Here is a 26,320-nt window from a genome sequence, read left to right as displayed (position 1 = left end):
ATTCTGTTAAAGGCAAACAGCCCAAGTTCATGTGTTCTATATCCAGGACATTATGCATGAACCATAGATGACTTGGCACATTAAGATTTTATAAACAAATCTTGTTCCTCATTTATTAAAGGGTGGACATATGTCACATATTGTTAGAATATCCTTTGGACTCTGTGTTGTTTGGAGACGCAAGCTTGAATGTGTTGTTCCAATTTACTGCAATGCCACTTCCCTGTTTATAGTCACATTCAGTCAGTACTCCACAACTGGTATATCAAAGACAGTGGTATGTGCTGAAGTGCAAATGAAAGATCCCCTGCAACCATTTAGTAGGAACAGCTTATGTTGTAACAGTGGGTTTCCTCTCTTTACCAAGTGTCACAATAGCCAGATGGGTAACACCATGTAGTCATAATTAAAACATATTCCTTTCTTTTTATGTTTTACATTTTTCTCTCACATCATAATTTATGTCTGTTATAAAGTGACTTTGTCATCTTACGTCATTTCAAGGTATTTCTGTCTAAAACTTATTATGTTGCCTAAAATAGTAATCATTTCATATCTTGTCATGCAAATTGTGTTTGAGTTTATAATTTGCACAACTTTGAAGTGTTCATGTTCTGAAGTGTCACAATTTTTAAATGTTATCTCAAAATAAGTAAAGTTTGTTTGTTTTGTTTAATGACACCACTGGAGTACATTGATTACATGGATGTTCTTAAAGTGAGTAAATGTTTATGTTCTTGATCAGTTGTAGAGCTCCTGACAATTCATTACAATGACTGGTACATCAAAAGTCATGGTATGTGCTATCCTGTCTATGGGATGATACATATAAAAGATCCCTTGCTACTAATCAAAATAGCCCATGAAGTGGCGACAGTGGGTTTCCTCTCTCAATATCTGTGTGGTCCTTAACCATACATGTATGTCCGATGCCATATAACTAAAGAAAATGTGTTGAGTGCGTCGTTAAATAAACCATTTCCTTCCTTCCTTCCTTCTTTAGAATGACTTACACAAACTTATACAAACTTAAATAAAAATTTGAGCACATATGAAATGATCATTAAAGTTAAAGTTTGTTTCATTTAAAGACAACACTAGAACACATTAATCAATTAATCATCAGGTATTAGATGAAGAACATTTATTAATTGTAATACATAGTCTTCAGAGGAAACATACTATACTCTTCTATTACTGGTCAGGGATCATTCATATTCAACATCCCACAGACAGGACAGCACATGCCATGGCCAAAAGGTCAGAATAAAGTTAAAGTTAAAGTTTGTTTTTGTTTAACGACACCACTAGAGCACATTGATTAATTAATCATCGGCTATTGGATTTTCAAACATTTGGTAATACTGATATGTAGTTATTTTTCTTAATGCAGCAAGGGATCATTTATATGCACTTTCCCATAGACAGGAAAAAGCACATACCATGGCCGTTGACCAGTTGTGGTGCACTAGTTGGAGCGGGAAAAACCCCAATCAGTTGAATGGATTAACCGAGGTGGTTTGATCCTGTGACACAAGCACCTCTAGCGAGCACTCAACCGACTGAGCTAAATCCCAGCCCAAAAGGTCAGAATAAGAATGGTCTAACCATGTAAGTTTCAACCAGAGGTACGATACAATATTGTCTTTAGAGGTCTTTACAGGTAACCATCTCTTAACCTCCAGCCAATGCACCACCACTGGTACATCAAAGGACGTGGTATGTGCTATCCTGTCTATGAGATGGTGCATATAAAAGATCCCTTGCTGCTAATCGAAAATAGTAGCCCATGAAGTGGTGACAGCGGGTGTCCTCTCTCAATATCTGTGTGGTCCTTAACCATATGTCTGATGCCATATAACTGTAAATAAAATGTGTTGAGTGCATTGTTGAATAAAACATTTCCTTCCTTCCTTCCATCTCTTAACCAAAACCAGGGTCATCTACCTGCTTTGACATTTTCAATTTTGTTTTCACAACAAGATGCACCTTTACATTTGTACAATTTGTATAACTAAATGCTACAGAAGATGATAATAAGCCACATAATAGGAAGCTATGGTTATTCTGTCTCTCTTTCTGCAGCAAATTAAAAGTCGCAACACCGAGTAGAACAGGCCATTACTATAATGACGATGTTGCTATGATAATCATGGCTGTGAGCATCTTCGGGATGTACGTCTGCCACATTACAATGGAATCTCGGCTGAGTCTTGCTTCATTAGAATCATTAGCCGTGTATTACAAAACTCATCCCAGGTTCAATATCGTGTGTATCAGCTCCCCGTGCCAGGCTTATTGGTTTCATTAAACATGGAAGGGACAAAAAGGTTTCCGGAAAGAGTCCACGTACCAAGCCTGATCCGAGACGAATCACTGGCGTGAAAAATCTTCATTTACGTCTGCTGGATCACCTCACAGCTCATTGAAATGTGTCAAAATACAGTTGGTAAGAGAAGAAGGAAGGAAGGAAGGAAATGTTTTATTTAACGACACACTCAACACATTTTATTTATAGTTATATGGCGTGAGACATATGGTTATGGACCTCAAAGATATTGAGAGAGGAAACCCACTGTTGCCACTTCATGGGCCATTCTTTTCAATTAGCAGCAAGGGATATTTTGTATGCACCATCCCACAGACAGGATAGTACACACCATGGCCTTTGTTACACCAGTCATGGAGCACTGACTGGAACGAGAAATAGCCCAATGGGTCCACCGACAGGGATCAATCCTATAGACTGACCGTGCATCAAGCGAGTGCTTTACGTCCCACCCCCGTAAGAGAAGAAAGTAAAAGGTGAATCAAGTGGAAAACAAGTAAATATATCATGGTATTGAATGAAGAGTTTGTTTTCAAAATGTTGTACAGAGAATACTACATGAGTGGCCATTAGATACCATTTAGCTTACAATGAGTTGTTTTCAAAATGCTGTACAGAGAATACTACATGAGTGGCCATTAGATACCATTTAGCTTACAATGAGTTGTTTTCAAAATGCTGTACAGAGAATACTACATGAGTGGCCATTAGATACCATTTAGCTTACAAAGAGTTGCTTTAAAATGTATTTAACGAGCAAAAGCGTGTTGGATATGTTTTTAAACAATGAGTTGTAAGATAAATGGTATCTAACAGATACGAATGTTGTATTCTATTTCTTACATATCCTGAAAAAAAAACAGTTTTAAAATAAATTTAAATGCCTTTTCCAACAAAAAAACAAATGATGTTTTCACCAACAGGTGTGTAAGAAATATCTATTATTTCAATTTGAAAAAACTTGGTTTTGCAAAAATTATAATTTTAACATCCTTTTCACTGAAGATAGATTACCTTATGACAGAAACTTTCTTGACATACTGTTGAGTTGTACTAACATTGGTATACCTTCATTGCTAACACCAAAATCTGGAAATTAGCATATTTTGTATTTTGGAAATGAACTTTTTATAATGACACATGATATCCATGTTAAAACTATGAAGCACAACATATTGTGCATATATATAAACAATACAAAAAATAACACAAAATTAAACTAAACAAAATCAGCAAACAAGATAAGGAAAGGAAAGGAATGTTAGTTTAACAACACCTCAGCACATGTTAAACTATGAATATTTAAAATCTGACAGGGTTATCCTCAAGTTTAAGTCGTATTGCGACAAGCGAGAAAAAGAGAGAGAAAAACCTGCTGCCACATTGACTAGTCCTACTGATGAAGCAGCAAAGGATAATTATATACACTTTCCCAGAAATAAAACAGTGCTGTACCAGTACCAGTCATGTAAAGATATAAATACCAACTTCTTTCGCAAGCCTATATATAACCACTGGCCAAATAAAACAGTGCTGTACCAGTCATGTAAAGATATAAATACCAACTTCTTTCCCAAGCCTATATATAACCACTGGCCAAATAAAACAGTGCTGTACCAGTCATGTAAAGATATAAATACCAACTTCTTTCCCAAGCCTATATATAACCACTGGCCAAATAAAACAGTGCTGTACCAGTCATGTAAAGATATAAATACCAACTTCTTTCCCAAGCCTATATATAACCACTGGCCAAATAAAACAGTGCTGTACCAGTCATGTAAAGATATAAATACCAACTTCTTTCCCAAGCCTATATAAAACCACTGGCCAAATAAAACAGTGCTGTACCAGTACCAGTCATGTAAAGATATAAATACCAACTTCTTTCCCAAGCCTATATATAACCACTGGCCAAATAAAACAGTACTGTACCAGTACCAGTCATGTAAAGATATAAATACCAACTTCTTTCCCAAGCCTATATATAACCACTGGCCAAATAAAACAGTGCTGTACCAGTCATGTAAAGATATAAATACCAACTTCTTTCCCAAGCCTATATATAACCACTGGCCAAATAAAACAGTGCTGTACCAGTCATGTAAAGATATAAATACCAACTTCTTTCCCAAGCCTATATATAACCACTGGCCAAATAAAACAGTGCTGTACCAGTCATGTAAAGATATAAATACCAACTTCTTTCCCAAGCCTATATATAACCACTGGCCAAATAAAACAGTGCTGTACCAGTCATGTAAAGATATAAATACCAACTTCTTTCCCAAGCCTATATATAACCACTGGCCAAATAAAACAGTGCTGTACCAGTCATGTAAAGATATAAATACCAACTTCTTTCCCAAGCCTATATAAAACCACTGGCCAAATAAAACAGTGCTGTACCAGTACCAGTCATGAAAAGACATCAATACAAACTTCTTTCTCAAGCCTATATAACCACTGGCCATGCCAGAGATTTGGTTTGCGATGGACATGCTTGGACTTTGAATCGACATAGACACATAAAAACAGTTTAAACAAGGAAGCAATGTCAACATGTTTAACTAAATCAATTATTAGTTATTGCTGCCGTTAGTATTATGTTTACTGTTGAGACGATCACAGTGCACATAAAATGTCTGCTTCCTCAATATCTGTCGAGAACAGAGCTGAATAGCAACATGTAAAGAACATAAACAAACATGTTATCTACCTAATCTGGCTACAGGCTGAGGTGCAGAATATCCAACTAGAAAACAAAAGATGAAATAATGATAAAATGAAACATAAAACCCTGAAGCCATTGCATCATTTGAGATGAATACAAAGCCCACTCTTCCCCATAGCTGTAAATGTATAAGCCTGCAATGTAAGGGAGTTTACAAACTGCTGTGAGATACATTGTTCAAATTGGTTTATTGCTGGTGACTAATACAGACTTATTTAATGCATGTATAAACATCCAGGAAAAACCTATAGAAATAATATGATTGGTCTGTTTTCAACTTTAGCTGTATGCATAGAAGCTGTGTGAGACTTGTTACTGGCCTCAATGGCGTTGTGGTTAAGCCATCAGACATAAGGCAGGTAGATACAGGGTTCGCAATCTGGTACTGGCTCCCACCCAGAGCGAGTTTTAATGACTCAGTGGGTAGGTGTAAGGCCACTACACCCTCTTCTCTCTCACTAACCATTAACAACTAACAACTAACCCCCTGTCCTGGACAGACAGACCAGATAACTGAGATGTGTGCCCAGGACAGTGTGCTTGAACCTTAAATGGATATAAGCACGAAAATGTTATCATGTCTGGGGTTTTAAGCTTGCCTTGATAATGTAATATATATCTGCTGTCAAATATGATGACCAGTGGCCTAATACACAGAGCTCCTAAAGCTTTCTTAAACAACATTGTGTCATTGTTTCAAGTCTTTTTGCATCACACCAAGACTGCAAAGTTGCGAGAGGTTAATGAATTAGGCCCCAGTTAGTTTTAATTCAAACTCTAGCAAATCACAACTTCAAGAAGTAATACCCTTTTATAATCCCCATCAGTGGGCCCATTAGGCTATTTCTCATTCCAGCCATGACTGGTATATCAAAGGTCATGATATGTGCTATCCTGTCTGTGGGATGGTGCTTATAAAAGATCCCTTGCTACTAATGGAAAAATATAGCAGGTTACCACACTAAGACCATATGTCAGAATTACCAAATGTTTGACATCCAGTAGCCGATGATTAATAGATCAATGTGCTCTAGTGGTGTTGTTAAACAAAACAAACTTTAACTTTACCCTTTTATACAATATCACAGCTGTTTTCACCATACCTTTATGATAGTATCATACTATATGATAGTATCATACTATATGATAGTATCATACTATATGATAGTATCATACTATATGTGCACTTGTACAGTCATGGCAGGCCATCGGTCTACAGGCTGGTAGGTACTGGGTTTGGATCCCAGTCGAGGCATGGAATTTTTAATCCAGATACCGACTCCAAACCCTGAGTGAGTACTCCGCAAGGCTCAATGGGTAGGTGTAAACCACTTGCACTGACCAGTGATCCATAACTGGTTCAACAAAGGCCATGGTTTGTGCTATCCTGCCTGTGGGAAGCGCAAATAAAAGATCCCTTGCTGCCTGTCATAAAAGAGTAGCCTATGTGGCGACAGCGGGTTTCCTCTGAAAAAATCTGTGTGGTCCTTAACCATATGTCTGATGCCATATAACCGTAAATAAAATGTGTTGAGTGCGTCGTTAAATAAAACACTTTTTTTTTTTTTTTTGTACAGTGTTTGTGACATGACATGTAATTTTGTTGATTGAAATTTGTTCAGAAAATTTTATAATGACTCAGTATTTAACTTTTTAACAACAACAACAACAAAAAAACATACTCCATTGTCTTTGTTTTTGTGGGGTGGGACTTAGCCCAGTGGTAAAGTGCTTGCTTGATGCATGGTTGGATTGGGATTGATCCCCATCGGTGGGCCCATTGGGCTATTTTTTGTTCCAGCCAGTACACCATGACTGGTATATCAAAGGCTGTGGTATGTGCTATCCTGTCTGTGGGATGGTGCATATAAAAGATCCCTTGCTACTAATGGAAAAATGTAGCAGTTTTTCTCTCTATAACTGTATCAAAATGACCATATATTTGACATCCAATAGCTGATGATTAATAAACCAATGTGCTCTAGTGGTGTCGTTAAACAAAACAAACTTTGTCTTTGTGCTGGATTTTGATTCTAAATAAGAAACATTATTCATTATTCATATTCCATGTGTTTTTGTTCAGATGGTCTTGACCACAGGTACCCCCAAACAGAAACCCCTAATACAAATACTATAGTTACATATATAAAGAGTATACCATTGCTATAACATATCTGATGTTATTGTTTGGGGATACCTGTGGTTTTGACAATATACCAGTGAAGGAAGAAGGAAATGGTTTATTTAACGACGCACTCAACACATTTTATTTACGGTTATATGGTGTTGGACATATGGTTAAGGACCACATACATATTGAGAGAGGAAACCCGCTGTCATCACTTCATGGACTACTCTTTTCGATTAGCAGCAAGGGATATTTTATATCCACAGGCAGGATAGTACATACCACGGCCTTTGTAGTTGTGGAGCACTGGCTGGAACGAGAAATAGCCCAATGGGTCCACCGACGGGGATCGATCCCAGACCGACTGTGCATCAAGCTTTACCACTGGGCTATGTCCCAGCCCATGTACCAGTGAATGAAGGAGTAAAGATGGTGGTTTAATCCTTGCACTAAGTACATTTGCTAGCACAGAGGTCACTGTGAAGATTATTGCTGTACTTATATAAGAGCAAATCCTTGCACTAAGTACGTTTGCTAGCACAGAGGTCACTGTGAAGATTATTGCTGTACTTACATAAGAGCAAATCCTTGCACTAAGTACGTTTGCCAGCACAGAGGTCACTGTGAAGATTATTGCTGTACTTACATAAGAGCAAATCCTTGCACTAAGTACGTTTGCCAGCACAGAGGTCACTGTGAAGATTATTGCTGTACTTACATAAGAGCAAATCCTTGCACTAAGTACGTTTGCTAGCACAGAGGTCACTGTGAAGAGATTGCTGTATTGCTGTACTTACATAAGAGCAAATCCTTGCACTAAGTACGTTTGCCAGCACAGAGGTCACTGTGAAGATTATTGCTGTACTTACATAAGAGCAAATCCTTGCACTAAGTACGTTTGCTAGCACAGAGGTCACTGTGAAGATTAGATGTACTTAAGAGCAAATCCTTGCACTAAGTACGTTTACTACAGAGGTACTGTGAGAGCTGTACTTAATAAGAGCAAATCCTTGCACTAAGTACGTTTGCCAGCACAGAGGTCACTGAAGATTATTGCTGTACTTACATAAGAGCAAATCCTTGCACTAAGTACGTTTGCTAGCACAGAGGTCACTGTGAAGATTATTGCTGTACTTACATAAGAGCAAATCCTTGCACTAAGTACGTTTGCCAGCACAGAGGTCACTGTGAAGATTATTGCTGTACTTACATAAGAGCAAATCCTTGCACTAAGTACGTTTGCTAGCACAGAGGTCACTGTGAAGATTATTGCTGTACTTACATAAGAGCAAATCCTAGCACTAAGTACGTTTGCTAGCACAGAGGTCACTGTGAAGATTATTGCTGTACTTACATAAGAGCAAATCCTTGCAGGTGCTTTATGAATTTTACAGCAATGGAAAAAGGATTTGTAGAATTAACTATTACACTTAAAATATCAATAAATTACTGTTGGTGACATTTTAATAATATTTTGATACAGTTATATTGGAAACAATTTTACACATTTATTCACACATATATATATTTGTCCATTCTTACATCCATGCATGTATCCAATTAATCAATACAGTCATCCATCTACTCAAAATCCATCTATTCATCCATCAATACACCCACAATCTATTAATCCGCCCCCAAATTAATCCATCCATCCATCCAAAATTCATCTATCCATCCATCAATCCACCCACAATCCATTAATCTACCCCAAAATCCATCCATTCATCTACTCAAAATCCATCTACTCAACATCCATCCATCCTCTTAAAATCCATCCGTCTGTCCATTCATCCATCCATTCACAGGTAAAGCTTCCTCCAGAGGTATAATATACTCTACAAAAAAAGTAGGGGAACCTGAAATATTAATGTTAATATCAACTATTAGACCGAACATACGTTTTGACCACAGACATCCTAGTAAAGAAGTTCAGGTCTGTTTATCAACACACAGAAACACATTCCATAATTTACACATACATCATGCAGTTGCCCTGTACATATGTGTGTGGGGTGTCATTCTTGATTTTGACCATTTCCAGGAAGGTCCATTAATCACTGTGGAACATTATTTCTGTCAATCTTTTTCATTCTGTTGATGATACAGTTGTTATTGTTTTGTTTTTAGTAATTTTTATTGTTTGAATTTGCGATTTACTGATAAGAAAACGTCAACTTTAAAATTTCACTTCTGACCCCAATCATCCTTCAAGATCTTTGGTGGTCATAAAACCTACTGTAATACTGAACTACCGGTTGTAATGTTTGCCCTATTAATTCATTATTATCATATAACCATTCCCCACAGCTAATATACCTTACAATTTTAAATTCTTATTAGAGTTCCCATATATATATATATATATATATATATATATATATATATATCCAGACTGGTCTCTGTTAGGTTGATTCCCATCGCCATGAATACCACACTGCTATTATATATGTATGTGCATGATCTTGTGTATAACAGATCCCTGGCTGCCAGTCAAATGGGGAGTCTATTATGTGGATATGAATTTCTCTCATGCTGCAATTATATGTTGGGTAACTAATTGCTCGTGATTAGAACGGTGTGCTAGAGTGCCATTAACATCCTTTACATTTCTCTCATTCTCTACACACCGAAGTACTGCCATTACCATATATGTAAATAGCCACCTATTGAAGCATTATGTACATGTAATTTCTATCTATACATAACATTTCAGTTTGAATAACTTTGTACTAATATGCTATGCCATTCACATACTAAGTAAAGTGGGGGAACATAAAACAAAAATTCACTCTTTGTTCGTTTGCACATTCTGCTTGTCTGATTCGCTTGTTAATGCCATATATGGAAAGGAAAGGAATGGTTGTTTAAAAACACCTTAGCAGATTTTAAACTATGGCTGTCTGTTACTTAACATATTGCTATTTCATTACAGAGTAAGAGAAGAAACCCACTGCATCCAAAGAGGCAACTCCTACCAAAAAGGGGTGGAACATAGCTCAGTGGTAAAGTGCTCATCTGATGCGCAGTCAGTGTAGGATCAAACCCTGTCAGTGGACCCATTGGGATATTTCTTACTCCAGCTATTACTGCACAACTGGTGTAATAAAGACTGTGGCATGTATTATCCTGTCTGTGGGATACTGTATATATAAAATAGTCCATGCTGCTAATAAGAAAGAGGTTCCGATTATGTGATGGCAGCAGGTTTCCTCTCTCATTATCTATGTGGTCCTTAACCATATGTCTGATGCAACATATAATATAACCATAATTAAAATGTGTTGAGTGCATCAGAAACTAAAACCTTCCTTCCCTTTTTCCTACCAAAATAGCAGAAAGGAATCCTTTATATGCATTTTTCCCATAGACAGGACAGTACATACCATGACCCAGGAAAAGATTGTGGTATGTATTACCCTGTCTGTGTGATACTGCATATAAAAGAGTCCATGCTGCTAATCAGAAAGAGTAGCCGATTATGTGATGGCAGCGGGTTTCCTCTCTCATTATCCGTGTGGTCCATAGGGCGGGACATAGCTCAGTGGTAAAGCATTTGAGTGATGCGTGGTTGGTCTAGGATTGATCCGTGTTCCAGCCAGTGCACCACAACTAGTATATCAAAGGCCGTAGTACATGCTATACTGTCTGTGGGATAGTGCATATAAAAGATCCCTTGCTGCTAATTGAAAAGAGTAGCCCATGAAGTGGTGACAGCTGGTTTCCTCACTCAATATCTGTATAACCATATGTCTGACACCATATAACCGTAAATAAAATGTACTGAATGCGTCGTTAAATAAAACATTTCCTTCCTTCCTGTGTGGTCCATAACCATATAAGTACGTACCATGGCCCAGGAAAAACAAACACCCAAAGACCATCAGGGCATGGATCCCATGACAACTGGCACCTCAAGAGAGCACTCTACCACTGGGCTACATCCGGCCAGTGTTAATGCTATGGATGAAAATGTCCAACAATCACTTATAACTTCATTAGCTAAACACCACCAACAGTATTTCAACCGTCAGTGAGGGACACATGGGGATTTATACTGAATATTGCACATCCTTGATGGTTTTAGGTGAGGGTTCAGTTTACACTGGCTGTCTGCAAAACATCCTGCTAGGAAGTGTCACTTGCTGTGATCCATCATTAGTCTTGGGTGTATTTATTTATAGTGCATACAAAAAGCAATTGTGCAGGTGCTGAAAGCTATGTTGTTATAATTCAGATAGTCAGTGGAAGAGAACATTGTAGATGGTTGCTGATTAGTTAATTTTATTGTTTGTGTGTGTCAAGGGTTATTGAAATATCATTGTCTCCCAGCTTTCTCTTGTGGTCATTTCCAGGACAGTCTTTACATAATATGTTATTACCAGGCCAGCTGCTTTCGTCATTTACAGCTGCTTTCATCATTCATAGTTGCTTTCATCATTTACAGTTGCTTTCACCATTTACAGCTGCTTTCATCATTCATAGTTTCTTTCATCATTCACAGTTGCTTTCACCATTTACAGCTGCTTTCATCATTCATAGTTGCTTTCATCATTTACAGTTGCTTTCATCATTTACAGTTGCTTTCATCATTTACAATTACTTTTATCATTTACAGTTGCTTTTGTCATTCACAGCTCCTTTCATCAGTTGCAGTTGCTTTCATCATTTATAAAATTGCTTTCATCATTTACATTGATCGTGGTTAATGGTTTTGTCATTCAGATTTATGCACTTACCACATGCCTTTGTTTTGATCAAATTTGCACTTGTGTTATCATTCATAGATCATTTTGTCATTTTTAATTTGCTGTCTTCATTTGTAGTTGTCTTCATAGTCACTTTTATAATTTTTAGTCAATAATTTCAATTACTTCCAGTTGATTTCACCATTTACATATACATGATAGGGATGTCATGATACACCCACCTCACGATACAATACGTATCACGGTGCATAATTCACAATATGATACATATCATGGTACGTGATTCATGTATCTTCCACATAATTCACAATACGATACATATCATGGTACATGATTCATGCAGACCTGTCAACCCTCCTGGATTCCGCAGCAGTCTCCTGATATTAGATGAAATCTCCTGACATCCTGTGCAGGAGACAATTTTGTAGGCATAAAAAAAAATCAATCCCCTTTTGCTAAAATAACATAAGGGTATGACAGATCTGAAGTGCTAGACTCTGGCCCAGAGTTGACAGCAATATACACGATGCATGTTAAAATCACATGTCACAGAAAATACCAATTAGCTATATAAACATACTTGTGTCAGTTAATTTTGTATGTTTGTGCAGTAAAATGTTGGTAACAAGGGTACACTTCAATAGATTTTTTTTTACAATTAATAAATGTTGTGTTTGATATAAAGTTATCCACGGAAATGGGTATAATTCTGGTATATTTCACACAATGTCAGTAATGAGGTTTTACTTATGATTAATCGAAATACAATGTTTATTGCATCATAATAATGATTTTAAATAAGTACCACGCCACTGTTCCTCATTAGAGTAAAAACTGAATATTAATTTATAAGATTTATATAAATTTGTCTTAGGTACACAAACCACAAATGATGACGTAACATAACCTGTAAGTGTAATGCCATAAATGTACTAATTATTATTTTTTTTTTCTTAATGTTAATGTTCTTAACATTTTTGGATAAAAAAGATTTTTTTTTTTAAATATTTATTAAATCATAATAATATTTAAACTTTAAAAAGAAATATATATATACACACATATTTTTATTTTATTTTTTAATTATTTTTATTTTTTATTTTTTTTAAAGCCAAGATCTAAGGTTAAAAAGTATATATGACATTATGTAGTGTTCATATAACTTATTGTAATAATGTTTACAACAACCTTGCGATTTTGGGTTAAATTGTGTGAAGTTAAAAAATCTCCTGTTTTTTGACAAAATCTCCTGCATTTTCAACACACACCTCCTGCTTTCTCTTGACTACAGGTTGACAGGTCTGGATTCATGTATCTTCCACATAATTCACAATACGATACATATCATGGTACGTGATTCATGTATCTTCCACATAAAACAAGAATTTGGACCTGAGATAAAATTATTTAAAAAATAAGAAATAAACATAATACAAGTGAAATGTTGATTAAAGATAATTTTAATGTAGAAATACCACATCATAGACATCTGAACATAATGAGACACATATTCTCTGTCTGTCCACTCCACTATCTTTCCTTGACAGAAATAACGTGTCAATAAGTACATCTCAGTACAAACTGGTGCTGGTAAATCAATAAGAAATTAAAATAGGAATCTATACATGGTCAAAATAGGAATCAATATGGAAGCAAACACATTCTGCATTGTATCATCAGCAGTAATACACCTAATATATACATCTTCATCACTTTTGGTTGCTTTTAGCAACTGCAGTTGCTTTCATAATTTGCATTTGTTTTCATCATTTGTAAATCCAGATATCATTTTCAGTTACTCTAACCATTTGCAGTTGCTTTCAGCATCCACAGCTGTTATCGCCATTTGTATTAATGGTGATAGCTTTTCATACACCTGTACACTGCTTGAATGAGTTCGTCATTAGTGGCGAGCTGGAGGGAACGTGATACACGAATTTAGTTGAAAACAAACTAAATATTAATGGCTTTCACGGTACAGTGAATGAAGTATCAAATGTAACACTGATAGGTACTACATTTAGATCTCAGCGCTGGATCCAGTCCAAGATGAGTGTACAGTTCTCACACACAGGTAGAAGTCTCTACACTAACTTCTCTCTCAATTACCACTAATTACTATTTTTTCTTCTTCTTCTTTTTTCTTTTTCTTCAATTTATATCCAATTAAGGTTCAAGCACACTGTCCTGGGCACACACTTAAGCTATCTGGAATGTCAGTCCAGGACAGAGGGTTAGTGGTTAGTTGTTAGTGAGTGAGAGAGAGTCTGTCTAGTGGCGTTATACCTACCTACTGAGTTGTTATTAAACTTGCTCTGGGTTGGAGCCGGTACTGGGATGCGAACCCTGTACCAACCAGGCTTAAATCTGGTGGCTTAACCTCTACACCACTCTTAGGCCACAGTGAGATTTATCAATTTTTTTTCTCATTCACACCCACTTCCATATACGTTATCTGTTGCCAACCAAATTTAATTGCATTGCAGATGGGTGTAAATGTGCAGAAGTGGGGTGGGGGAAGAGCTGACAGGTCCGTTCATACCTACTGATTTCAATACAATGAATTTGTTTCAACAGACAATGTATGACATGTGTGGAAACTGGTGTGGATGCAAAAAAAAGAGGGATAAATAACGTCTCTTTCTTGGCAGTATTTTAAACCTTAATTGAATATTATAAGTTTAAAAAGAATTTTAATGACACCACTAGAGCACATTGATTTACCATATCACTCACTAACTATTACATTTCAAACATTTGATAAATCTAACATATGGTCTTAGAATAAATCTGCTACATTTTTCCATTAGCAGCAAGGGATCTTTTATGTGCACTTTTTAACAGACACGATAGCACATATCATATGGCATTTGATATACCAGTCGTGGAGCATGGTATGGTTAGCAGGTTTTGTCTCTCACATTAATCCATTAACCTCTGCTCTGTACAGACAAAACAAACATTTGAAATGAATGTCCAGGACAATGTGCTTGAACCCTAATTGAAAATAAGCAACCACCATCATAATTCAACCACTGGAAATTTAATGACAACCAAATTGTAAAACATGTTCTGGTATTTGGTTGCCAGTGAAATTAGTTTTTTCAATATAACAATATATGTTAATTTAAAAAACACAAAAAGAGTTATTGATCTGAAATCCATCGAGAGGATTACTAACTGCTGAATAAGTGAAAAATGTCATGATGTACTGCATTAATGAAGAGAAGAAGAATAGGCCGACACTGTGAAGTATGAAATCAAAATGGAGTTGGTGGGGATTTTATACAAACTTGTGACAAGCTGATAAAATCACTTCAGTCACTCACACAACTGTAACTGACGAGATAACTAACATACTGTAATATACATTCATTCACTCATTAATATGTGAGGGCTATTTCTCGTTCTAGCCAGTGCTTCACAACTGGTGTAACAAAGGCTGTGGTATGTACTATCCTGTCTGTGGGATGGTTCATATAAAAGATCCCTTGCTGTTAATCGAAAAGAGTAGCCCATGAACTGGCGACAGTGGTTTCCTCTCTCAGTATCTGTGTGGTCCTTAACCATATGTCTGATGCCATATAGCCATAAATAAAATGTGTTGAGTGCATCGTTAAATAAAACATTTCCTTCTTCTTCATTCATATGTGAGGGATGTAGCCCAGTGGCAAAGTGCTCATGCGCTATCAGTCTAGGATCAATACTCATTGGTGAGCTCATTTGAGCTATTTCTTGTTCCAGCTAATGCACAATGACTGGTATATTAAAGGTTGTGGTATGTGCTGTCCTGTCTATGGGATGGTGCATATAAAAGATCCCTTGCTACTAATGGAAACATGTAGTGGGTTTCCTCTCTAAGACTATATGTCAAAATTACCAAATGTTTGACATCCAGTAGCTGATAATTAATACATTAATGTGCTATAGTGGTGTTGTTAAACAAAACAAACTTTAACTTTTATTCATTTGTAGTTATTTTCATGCTTGTATCCAATTAAGGTTCAAGCACGCTGTTCTGGGCACACACCTCAGCTATTTGGGCTGTCTGTCCAGGACAGTGGGTTAATGCCTAGTTGCTAGTGGTTGTTGAGAGAGAAGAGGGCATAGTGATCTGTTGAGTCATTAAACCCAGTCAGTTGAGAGCCAATACTGAGATATATATTATTATCATAACCTTTAATAATGCAATATAAATTATTATAATAACCCTTAATGAAAATCAAGGGAACACAGTTAGTAATGATCAAAATCAGTCAAAGGTAATGATTCATTATCATAATTAAGGAATGACAGTTATTAATTATTTTAATGTCATTGGGCATTTTGTCTCATTTGTTATTTAGATGATCAATATTGTTGTGCCCAGAATCAAATGCTTAATAAAGGTGTGCACACACACAAAGAGAATGATAAAAGAATTTGTTATATAACATGCAAGGCCTTTTCAACAGTTTCCGAATAGTCTGATTGTTTGTCCTCTTTTGATCCGCACTGCTGATCACCTTCTTTGTACTAACCCGATGCTGCACTTTGCAAAGACCTTTTTGGTACTCAGGTCCTTTCAACTACCATATACAGATCATGCTAATTTTGTGTACAAAGATGAACTCCATAAATACAATGTCAATGGACGCTGCCAGTGTATATGTCAATGGACGCTGTCAGTGTATATAACCAGGCCTAATGAGGACTGTCTATACAAGCCTCGGTGATGTCATGGTTAAGCCATAAGGCTGGTAGGTACAGGGTTTGCAACCCAGTACTGGCTCCCACCCATAGCATCAGTGTATATAATCAGGCCTAATGAGGACTGTCTATACAAGCCTCGGTGGTGTCATGGTTAAGCCATAAGGCTGGTAGGTACAGGGTTTGCAACCTGGTACTGGCTCCCACCCAGAGCATCAGTGTATATAACCAGGCCTAATGAGGACTGTCTATACAAGCCTCGGTGATGTCATGGTTAAGCCATAAGGCTGGTAGGTACAGGGTTTGCAACCTGGTACTGGCTCCCACCCAGTGCAAGTTTTAACGACTCATGGTGTAGGTGAAAGACCACTACACTCTCTCCTCTCTCATTAACCACTAATAACTAACCACTAACAATAATTAACCCACTGTCCTGGATAGCCAGCCCAGATAGCTGAGGTGTGTGCCCAGGACAGCGTGCTTGAACCTTAATTGGATATAAGCACAAAAATAAGTTGAAATGAATGAATGACTAGCTATCTACATGGTGGTTGTATGTGTGTGTCAAAGCCCAGTATAAGGCCATCACACTCCATCTAAACTGGCCAGTGTGAAGAATGACCTAATCATACATACTACATGTACAAACTCAGTTAACTGTGTGTGCAAAACATATAAACATAACACCTTCATGAGAATTCAACACAGGCATCATACCACAAAGTGTCAATTTGATTAAAATGGCAGTTTAATATCACTTACATCATTAAACAAAAAAAAACTGAAAGGAAATAGAAAAATTGTGTATCATGGTAAGGAAGGAAGGAAGGAAGGAAGGAAGGAAGGAAGGAAATGGTTTATTGAACGACACACTCAGCACAGTTTATTTATGGGTATATGGCGTAAGAATCATGGTAAGAGAACAAAAGAGGATGATCTATTCTCAATGTGTAAATATTAAAATATACTCAACTCACCTTCAAGTGGTGTACAGGTGAAGGCATATGACATACAGTAGAATCTTGTTGGCTCAAACTCAGAAGGGTCGAATACACTGCAACGTTCAAACCAAAGTCCTGAGTTACACCTACACGATGTTGACCGAATGGTTAGGTCGAACTACCCGATGGGTTGGACACTATTTCAAGCACCAATAGGGTTCAGGCCAATGGGATTTAACTGTATGTGTAATTAGCCAAAGATGATTATTCTTTAATATGTCTGAACTCTGAATGACCATGCTGGACATCGTACATACATCCATGGAAATAGAATCAAGTGGCACAGACAAAATCAAGTGCCACCGAGAGAATCAAGTGACACCAACAGAATCAAGTGGCATCAACAGAATCAAGTGACATCAACAGAATCAGTTTGGCACTGACAGAATCAAGTGGCACCAACAGAATCAGTGTGGCACCGACAGAATCAGTGTGGCACCAACAGAATCAAGTGACACCAACAGAATCAAGTGGCACCAACAGAATCTGTGTGGCACTGACAGAATCGGTGTTGCACCGACAGAATCAGTGAGACACCGACAGAATCAAGTGAAACCAACAGAATCAAATTGCACCAATAGAATCAAGTGGCACTGACAGAATCAAGTGGCACCAACAGAATCAAGTGGCACCAACAGAATCTGTGTGGCACTGACAGAATCGGTGTTGCACCGACAGAATCCGTCAGACACCGACAGAATCAAGTGAAACCAACAGAATCAAATTGCACCAATAGAATCAAGTGGCACTGACAGAATCAAGTGGCACCAACAGAATTAGTGTGGCACCAACAGAATCAGTGTGGCACCAACAGAATCAAGTGGCACCAACAGAATCAAGTGGCACCAACAGAATCAGTGTGGCACCAACAGAATCAAGTGACACCAACAGAATCAAGTGGCACCAACCGAATCTGTGTGGCACTGACAGAATCGGTGTTGCACCGACAGAATTAGTGAGACACCGACAGAATCAAGTAAAACCAACAGAATCAAATTGCACCAATAGAATCAAGTGGCACTGACAGAATCAAGTGGCACCAACAGAATCAAGTGGCACCAACAGAATCTGTGTGGCACTGACAGAATCGGTGTTGCACCGACAGAATCCGTCAGACACCGACAGAATCAAGTGAAACCAACAGAATCAAATTGCACCAATAGAATCAAGTGGCACTGACAGAATCAAGTGGCACCAACAGAATTAGTGTGGCACCAACAGAATCAGTGTGGCACCAACAGAATCAAGTGGCACCAACAGAATCAAGTGGCACCAACAGAATCAGTGTGGCACCAACAGAATCAAGTGACACCAACAGAATCAAGTGGCACCAACCGAATCTGTGTGGCACTGACAGAATCGGTGTTGCACCGACAGAATTAGTGAGACACCGACAGAATCAAGTAAAACCAACAGAATCAAATTGCGCCAATAGAATCAAGTGGCACTGACAGAATCAAGTGGCACCAACAGAATCAGTGTGGCACCAACAGAATCAGTGTGGCACCAACAGAATCAAGTGGCACCAACAGAATCAAGTGGCACCAACAGAATCAGTGTGGCACTGACAGAATCAGTGTGGCACCAACAGAATCAAGTGGCACCAACAGAATCAAGTGGCACCGACAGAATCAGTGTGGCACTGACAGAATCAGTGTGGCACCAACAGAATTAAGTGGCACCGACGGAATCAGTGTGGCACTGACAGAATCAGTGTGGCACCAACAGAATTAAGTGGCACCGACAGAATCAGTGTGGCACCGACAGAATCAGTGTGGCACCAACAGAATTAAGTGGCACCGACGGAATCAGTGTGGCACTGACAGAATCAGTGTGGCACCAACAGAATTAAGTGGCACCGACAGAATCAGTGTGGCACCGACAGAATCAGTGTGGCACCAACAGAATCAGTGTAGCACCGACAGAATCAGTATAGCACCGACAGAATCAGTGTAGCACCGACAGAATCAGTGTAGCACCGACAGAATCAGTGTAGCACCGACAGAATCATTGTGGCACCAACAGTCAGGATTTAGCTCTGTGGGTAGAGTACTTGCTTCAGGTGCTTGGGTTGTAAGATCGAACCACGTCAGTGGAACAATTCTCTAATTTAGTTCTTTCCCATCTCAATCAGTGGCCCATGACTGATAGATCAAAGACCATGGTATGTGCTGTCTTGTCTATTGGGAAATGCATATAAAAGATCCCTTGTTTCCTCTAAGACTATTGAGTCAAAAAGTACCAAATGTTTAACATTGAATAGCCGATGGTTCATTAATCAATGTGCGTTGATGGTGTCATTGAACAAACAAACACAGTATTGTATTAATATTTCCCTAAAGAAGGTTAAATTGCTGAAACATAAGGACATTTTATCTATGTGGTTTTTTATTTAGATAGTTTTATCAATATATTATTATTGTATACAAATGTGAACCATGTCATTTCTATAGAAACACTACCATTGATAATCAAAGAGGTGAATTTGTTTATGCTTCCACTTACAATGTTCTGTGCCTGCATCAAAAAACTATACATATAGAAAATGGTTGTTAGATGTTTAAAAAATAAAATAATAACATGAAGGGAAATTATTCACACTTATGCAATTCTAAAGCCAAGAAATGTTTTTTTTTTATTTTTTTATTTTTTTGCATTAACATATACTATACATTGTACAGCACATTCCACAACTTTTGATTAGCATATCCTGGAGCAATATAATGTTTATTGTATGCATCTCTCACTACCTGTAATTAACAATGTCTCACTGAAATAATAAATTAAAAAACAATAGTAACAGCTGTGTTACATGCCTATCAGTACTGCATAATAAAATACTTAGCATTTTCAAACAGTAATTAATTATTCAGTGAATAAACTTAAAATGTTTCACAAAGTCATATGACAGTTTTTGTATGTAGTCTTTGAATAAGAGTCATGTGACAGTTTTTGTATGTAGTCTTTGAATAAGAGTCATGTGACAGCTTTTGTATGTAGTCTTTGAATAAGAGTCATGTGACAGTTTTTGTATGTAGTCTTTGAATAAGAGTCATGTGACAGCTTTTGTATGTAGTCTTTGAATAAGAGTCATATGACAGCTTTTGTATGTAGTCTTTGAATAAGAGTCATATGACAGCTTTTGTATGTAGTCTTTGAATAAGAGTCATATGACAGCTTTTGTATGTAGTCTTTGAATAAGAGTCATATGACAGCTTTTGTATGTAGTCTTTGAATAAGAGTCATATGACAGCTTTTGTATGTAGTCTTTGAATAAGAGTCATATGACAGCTTTTGTATGTAGTCTTTGAATCATATTTTGTATTTGCATTAATACCTGCAATGAGGGCGGGACGTAGCCCAGTGGTAAAAAATGCTCACCTTATGCACGGTCTCTCTGGGATCGATCCCAGTCAGTTGGCCCATTGGGCTATTTCTCATTCCTGCCCATGCACCATGACTGGTATATCAAATGCCATGATATGTGCTATTTTGTCTGTAGGATGGTGCATATAAAAGATCCCTTGCTACTAAGGTCGACGACAATCACTTTTCGCACCCTTGTTTTGGTTTCGTACACAATCAATAAGTTTCGTACACAATCAATAAAACACATCCAACAGTAATTTTTTATGATATATTTGACAAAAGTACTTTTTATTTCTTTCATTTTTTAAAACTTAAAATTAATATTTTGTCTAGAATTATGAAGAAAAAAAAAAATACAGACCTGTAAACAGCGTTGTCTACTTGTTATAGAAATTTGACAGGGGTCAAAAAGGTTAGTAGACCAGTTTTTATTTTAATGTGTTGAAGCATTATAATAATATAGCTAATTGTGAATTTGAATGACGTCAGTATTCCAATGACATCACTTTGCATCTCCTTAAATTAATTAACTATAAACTGGGTACATGATGTTTCCATTTTAAGAATACTGGGAAAATTCCAATGCAAAATTATTATTGAAAATTTTTTGTTTGAACTTTACTAATGTATTTGAAGAAAATCTAGTTATTAAAAAATTGTACCTTTTATGAAATATGAATTTCAAGTGAAATTATGGTAAGATATGCTATATTTATTGTGTATGATGTACAAGGGTGTGAAAAGTGACTGTCGTCGACCTTAATGGAACAATGTAGCGGGTTTCCTCTCTAAGACTCTAGGACTATATGTAAAAACTGACATCAATGTGCTCTAGTGGTGTCATTAAACAAAACAAACTTTAATAATTGAAATGAAGATATAAATAAACAGTATAAAGTTAAATAAAGAGCAGTTACCGCACGTTTTTTAGTAAACATTGTTTTTTCTTCTCATATGAGCTTTATGGAAAACAATTTGACATAACAGTTACTGCTCTTCATGGTAAGGGTGCACACAGGTTTCTCTAATTGAGAATGATCTTTTAAACTGCTGGAAAAAAACAACAAAAACAAACAAACAAAAATGTTGTAATGGAATATGAATAATATAAGCACCTGTATCATTAAATGTTATTTATAATGATGTTAATGTAATCATACTAGTAGATTACTTTTACAGTGAATAATATATGGTAATGATGTTTTCCATTAGTAACATTATATATCATTAAAGACCATTTATTATTTTGTTGATTATCCTACTAATATTGCCATCTATACAGTAAACAACATATGATGTTGATCAGTGACATTGATTATCAAACTTGATTACTACTAAGACAGTACCGTAAATAATGTAATGACATGTAGTTGATTAGTGATGTTAATGAGAGACAGTGATGCTAATGAAAGACAGTCATGTTAATGAGAAACAGCGATGCTAATGAGAGAAAGAGATGTTAATGAGAGACAGATGTTAATGAGAGACAGTGATGTTTATGAGAGACAGTGATGAGATGTTAATGAGAGACAGTGATTTTTATGAGAGACAGATGTTAATGAGAGACAGTGATGCTAATGAAAGACAGTCATGTTAATGAGAAACAGCGATGCTAATGAGAGAAAGAGATGTTAATGAGAGACAGATGTTAATGAGAGACAGTGATGAGATGTTAATGAGAGACAGTGATTTTTATGAGAGACAGATGTTAATGACAGACAGTGATGTTAATGAGAGACAGAGATGTTAATGAGAGACAGTGATGTTAATTAGAGACAGTGATGTTAATGAGAGACAGTGCTGTTAATTAGAGACAGTGATGTTAATGAAAGACAGTGATGCTGATGAGAGACAGATGTTAATGAGAGACAGTGATGTTTATGAGAGACAGTGATGTTTATGAGAGACAGTGATGTTAATGAGATACTGAAATGTTAATGAGAGACAGTGATATTAATGAGAGACTGTAATGTGCTTTTTTTATTACTTCTCCTGTTGTTATTGTACAGACTGCTGCACAACTCTGACTACATGCTACATTAAGAAACCCACAACCATTCCCTCTGTTTCTAAGGTAAACAGTTATGAGCCTATGGCAACTAAATACATGTATGTTGTCATCTCTGATATCAGTAATACTTTTATTATCATAATTATCCATCTGATGTCAGCCTGGGCTGATAACCTATAATTATAAAGAAATCAAATAAAAGCTAATCAATATAAAAAAATAACAAATTCAATAAAAGACAAAACTCTTTGGTGAGCTTTTACATATATGTATGTCTATGTGTTTCTGTTTCCATAGCAACTAGAAAAATAAAACGAATGTGTTTGTTACTGGTGTGAGCACAGAGTGTTTTGCACTCATTGGAATCTAGACAAATATATTAGGATCTTATTTTGAATGACCCATTATATTCACAGTTATTGTTACATCAGTGCAGAATATCACACATGACTTCTATTACAACTGATATTTTTGTTGAAAATCAATATCTTAAAATGTCACTTGATTCTACAAGTTTCACACAAAATTAAACCAATATTAATGGTAATCAGCTGCTTATAGCCATACATCCTGTTAATAAACCTACATCTTGGTTACAGAATGGCACATAAACAGTAGCTTTCCCAGGCATAATGTTTGCCTTCAACATGGTGGCAGACCGCCCATAGAAGAAACACTCCAATTGCTGGTGGAATGTTATTAATTTCTTTTCTTTGTGAATGATGTCAATAATCAAATCAAGATGCAGGCAGAGTGGTATGCTGATTATCTAGAAACAGCAAACACTGGGTGCACCGTTCCAACCCACTGCTGTCGCTATAAACAATGGTCAGTGGTTTAGAAAATAGTACATTACTACATATTTTGAAAAGCTTACCTTTTTCTTCGATGATGTCCTTGTTGTTGTGTGTAGTTGAATCCCGTGAGGGTAAACAGACCACGTCACACCTGAAAACTGGTCTGTAACATTCACTCACTAAAACCTTCGGTCCTCGCCGATTATATGTCATGTAGATATTCTGACCAATCAGAGGCGGGCTCTGGAATAAATCACATGACTATGACACAACTAATCAATAAGAGATGGGCAGATCCAGGTGATGGAAGTTGACTTTCTCTGCCGGGAGATGATACTGCAGAATGAATCGCTGTCTGCTGATTTTAGATATTTATTTTCTGCTCGATGACCAGTGGCAGTGGCGAAATTGTACCGGCTCTTATGTGACAAATGACTTTGTCATCTATGCAGCTGTTGATAATGAGAAACTCTAAAACAAAGATAAAGAAGACTATTGACTCCTGAGGATCATTAATTAATCATTGTCTAGTGATGGTTTGTATTTGGGGTTTTTTTAAGAACATAAATTGTCAATGATGGTTTCTGTATCTCTGAGCTGTTTTTCTCCATGAATGGAAAATGTTGTGCAGCATTATTGATTTTTACCAACTTGTTAGAATACATGGAACATTTGTATAACTGCTTTAGTGAATAGACAAGAGTAATAATGAACACAAGGCACTGTTAATAAGCAGGGAGGCAGCCAATCAAAGAAACCGATTTGGAACCTATGAATTCAAGACTGGAGATAAATTTAAGCTGAATCCAGCGCAACATGTTGGCATGGCAGTGGACATCAAGGCCCCATTCCACGAAGCAATCTTAGCGCTATGATCACCGTAACTGTATAACTACTGTATGCCCTTACGGTGATCTTTGTGGAATGGGGCCCAGATGTGATAATACACAGAGTTTGAAAAAAGAAGATGCTGGAATGACACACCACAATGACGACAATACTGAAGAATAGCATACCTTACATGGGCTGATTGGGGATGTGCAGGCATGCACACTGGTGTAGGAAGCGGGGGTGGCGGATGGGGGCAAGGGAGCATGTATTTATATTTATGTACAGTTAAAGTTTGATAACTTGATCTTGAAGAGGACGAGAAAATAGTTTGAGTTTCAGGGAGTTCAAGTTTTTGAAATTAACATATAAGAGTTCAAATTTGAAACTGTACTGCAGCTGATTGATTTCGCTCAATATTGTAAGAAGCGTATACTTCGCTGCCTACCTCTGAACTCTGAAAACTATGCATCCCCAGTTGAAAGGCGAATTAATATATCACTGTGACCACACCCAATACCTCCCCATTTCATCCCATCCTACCCTAAGCCACCCCTAGTTGTCAGCATCTTCGATGTCTGTGGTACATTAATTTTTCATATATTGTAAAAGTAAGTAAATAACAAAACATCATCAATAACCCAGATGAATTTGAAATATATGCTTGGGCATATAGGCTACATGTATTTATTGACAGAAAATATAAATGAAAAAGAAGGCATTTACATACATATATAAATAACTGAAAGTAATTGATATAATGAACGTTCACATATTTTACAGATGTCAAAACATGGCGGAACATAATGAACAAATAAAACACGGAATGCCGAATAAGACAGAATTATTTATGCTTCACATATCTACTTTCTTTCTCCAATCTCGCCACCCACCCCCATTTTTGGGTCCTATGCGAGATTGCTTGGATGACAAGAAAGCAAAACTTTTTAAAACCGATCTGGCTATCCCCACGTTACCGGGTTCTTCCCCAGATTACTCAATTTGTGATGTATCAATTTTTAACATAACTAAATGACTGGTAATTGATAAACATTAACTGATACATAAATAAAAACGCTAAAGTTTGACACAATTCATGCCTTTGAGAGCAAAAACAAACGGCACTAACAATTATTACAAATGCTCTTTGAAGTTATAATCAGACTGTGTCTGTAATTATGTATAAGTAGTGAGGCTCTCCACCACGTATGAACACCGACAGCCAAACTCAGGATCGGTTCATTCCGCTTAGTCAGCGATCTATTATTATGTAATTGTCACCTTAATCCTCAACAGCAAAGACCACCCGAGACAGGCATGCTTTGCTTGATTGACATGATGGACAATACATTCATCTTTAAAATGCTATCAGCAATGACAGTTTGATCAATCCACACGTGTCGGGTTTTAGAGGCACATACTCTATTAAATCTTTATGGTGGGACCAAATCATTAGGCCGAGAGATCGAGTTTATCGAGTTTTCAAAGTTTGAGTTTTTGAAGGCCATTAATACTACTTTGTATAGCAACCCGGCCAGTACCGTCGCTTCAGATTGAGAGATCGAAGTTTTCGAACTTGGAGTTATTGAAGTTTTACTGTATGTGTGTGTGATGTGTGTGTGATGTGTGTGTGATGTGTGTGTGCCCTCCCCACTTTTTGACACCTTCCTACACCCATGGTGCACTCCATTTTTTAATAAACACTGTGTACCCTTTTACCATATT

General features: G+C 36.9%; 1 protein-coding gene across 1 annotated transcript in view; it reads right to left on the bottom strand.

Moving 5' to 3' along the window:
* Nucleotides 1-23,975, bottom strand: part of LOC121375234 (neurocalcin homolog) — a 97,938-nt gene extending 73,963 nt beyond the window's left edge. Inside the window, exon 1 of the mRNA XM_041502561.1 lies at nt 23,848-23,975. The gene's annotated coding sequence lies outside the window, so the exon portion shown is untranslated. The remainder of the gene's footprint in view (nt 1-23,847) is intronic.
* Between the last annotated feature and the right edge of the window lie 2,345 nt (nt 23,976-26,320).

This window comes from Gigantopelta aegis, chromosome 6 (genome assembly GCF_016097555.1).
Source record: "Gigantopelta aegis isolate Gae_Host chromosome 6, Gae_host_genome, whole genome shotgun sequence".
NCBI classification, from domain to species: domain Eukaryota; kingdom Metazoa; phylum Mollusca; class Gastropoda; order Neomphalida; family Peltospiridae; genus Gigantopelta; species Gigantopelta aegis.
The sequence above is the reverse complement of the archived record's forward strand: the minus strand, read 5'-3'. Positions and strand labels throughout refer to the sequence as shown.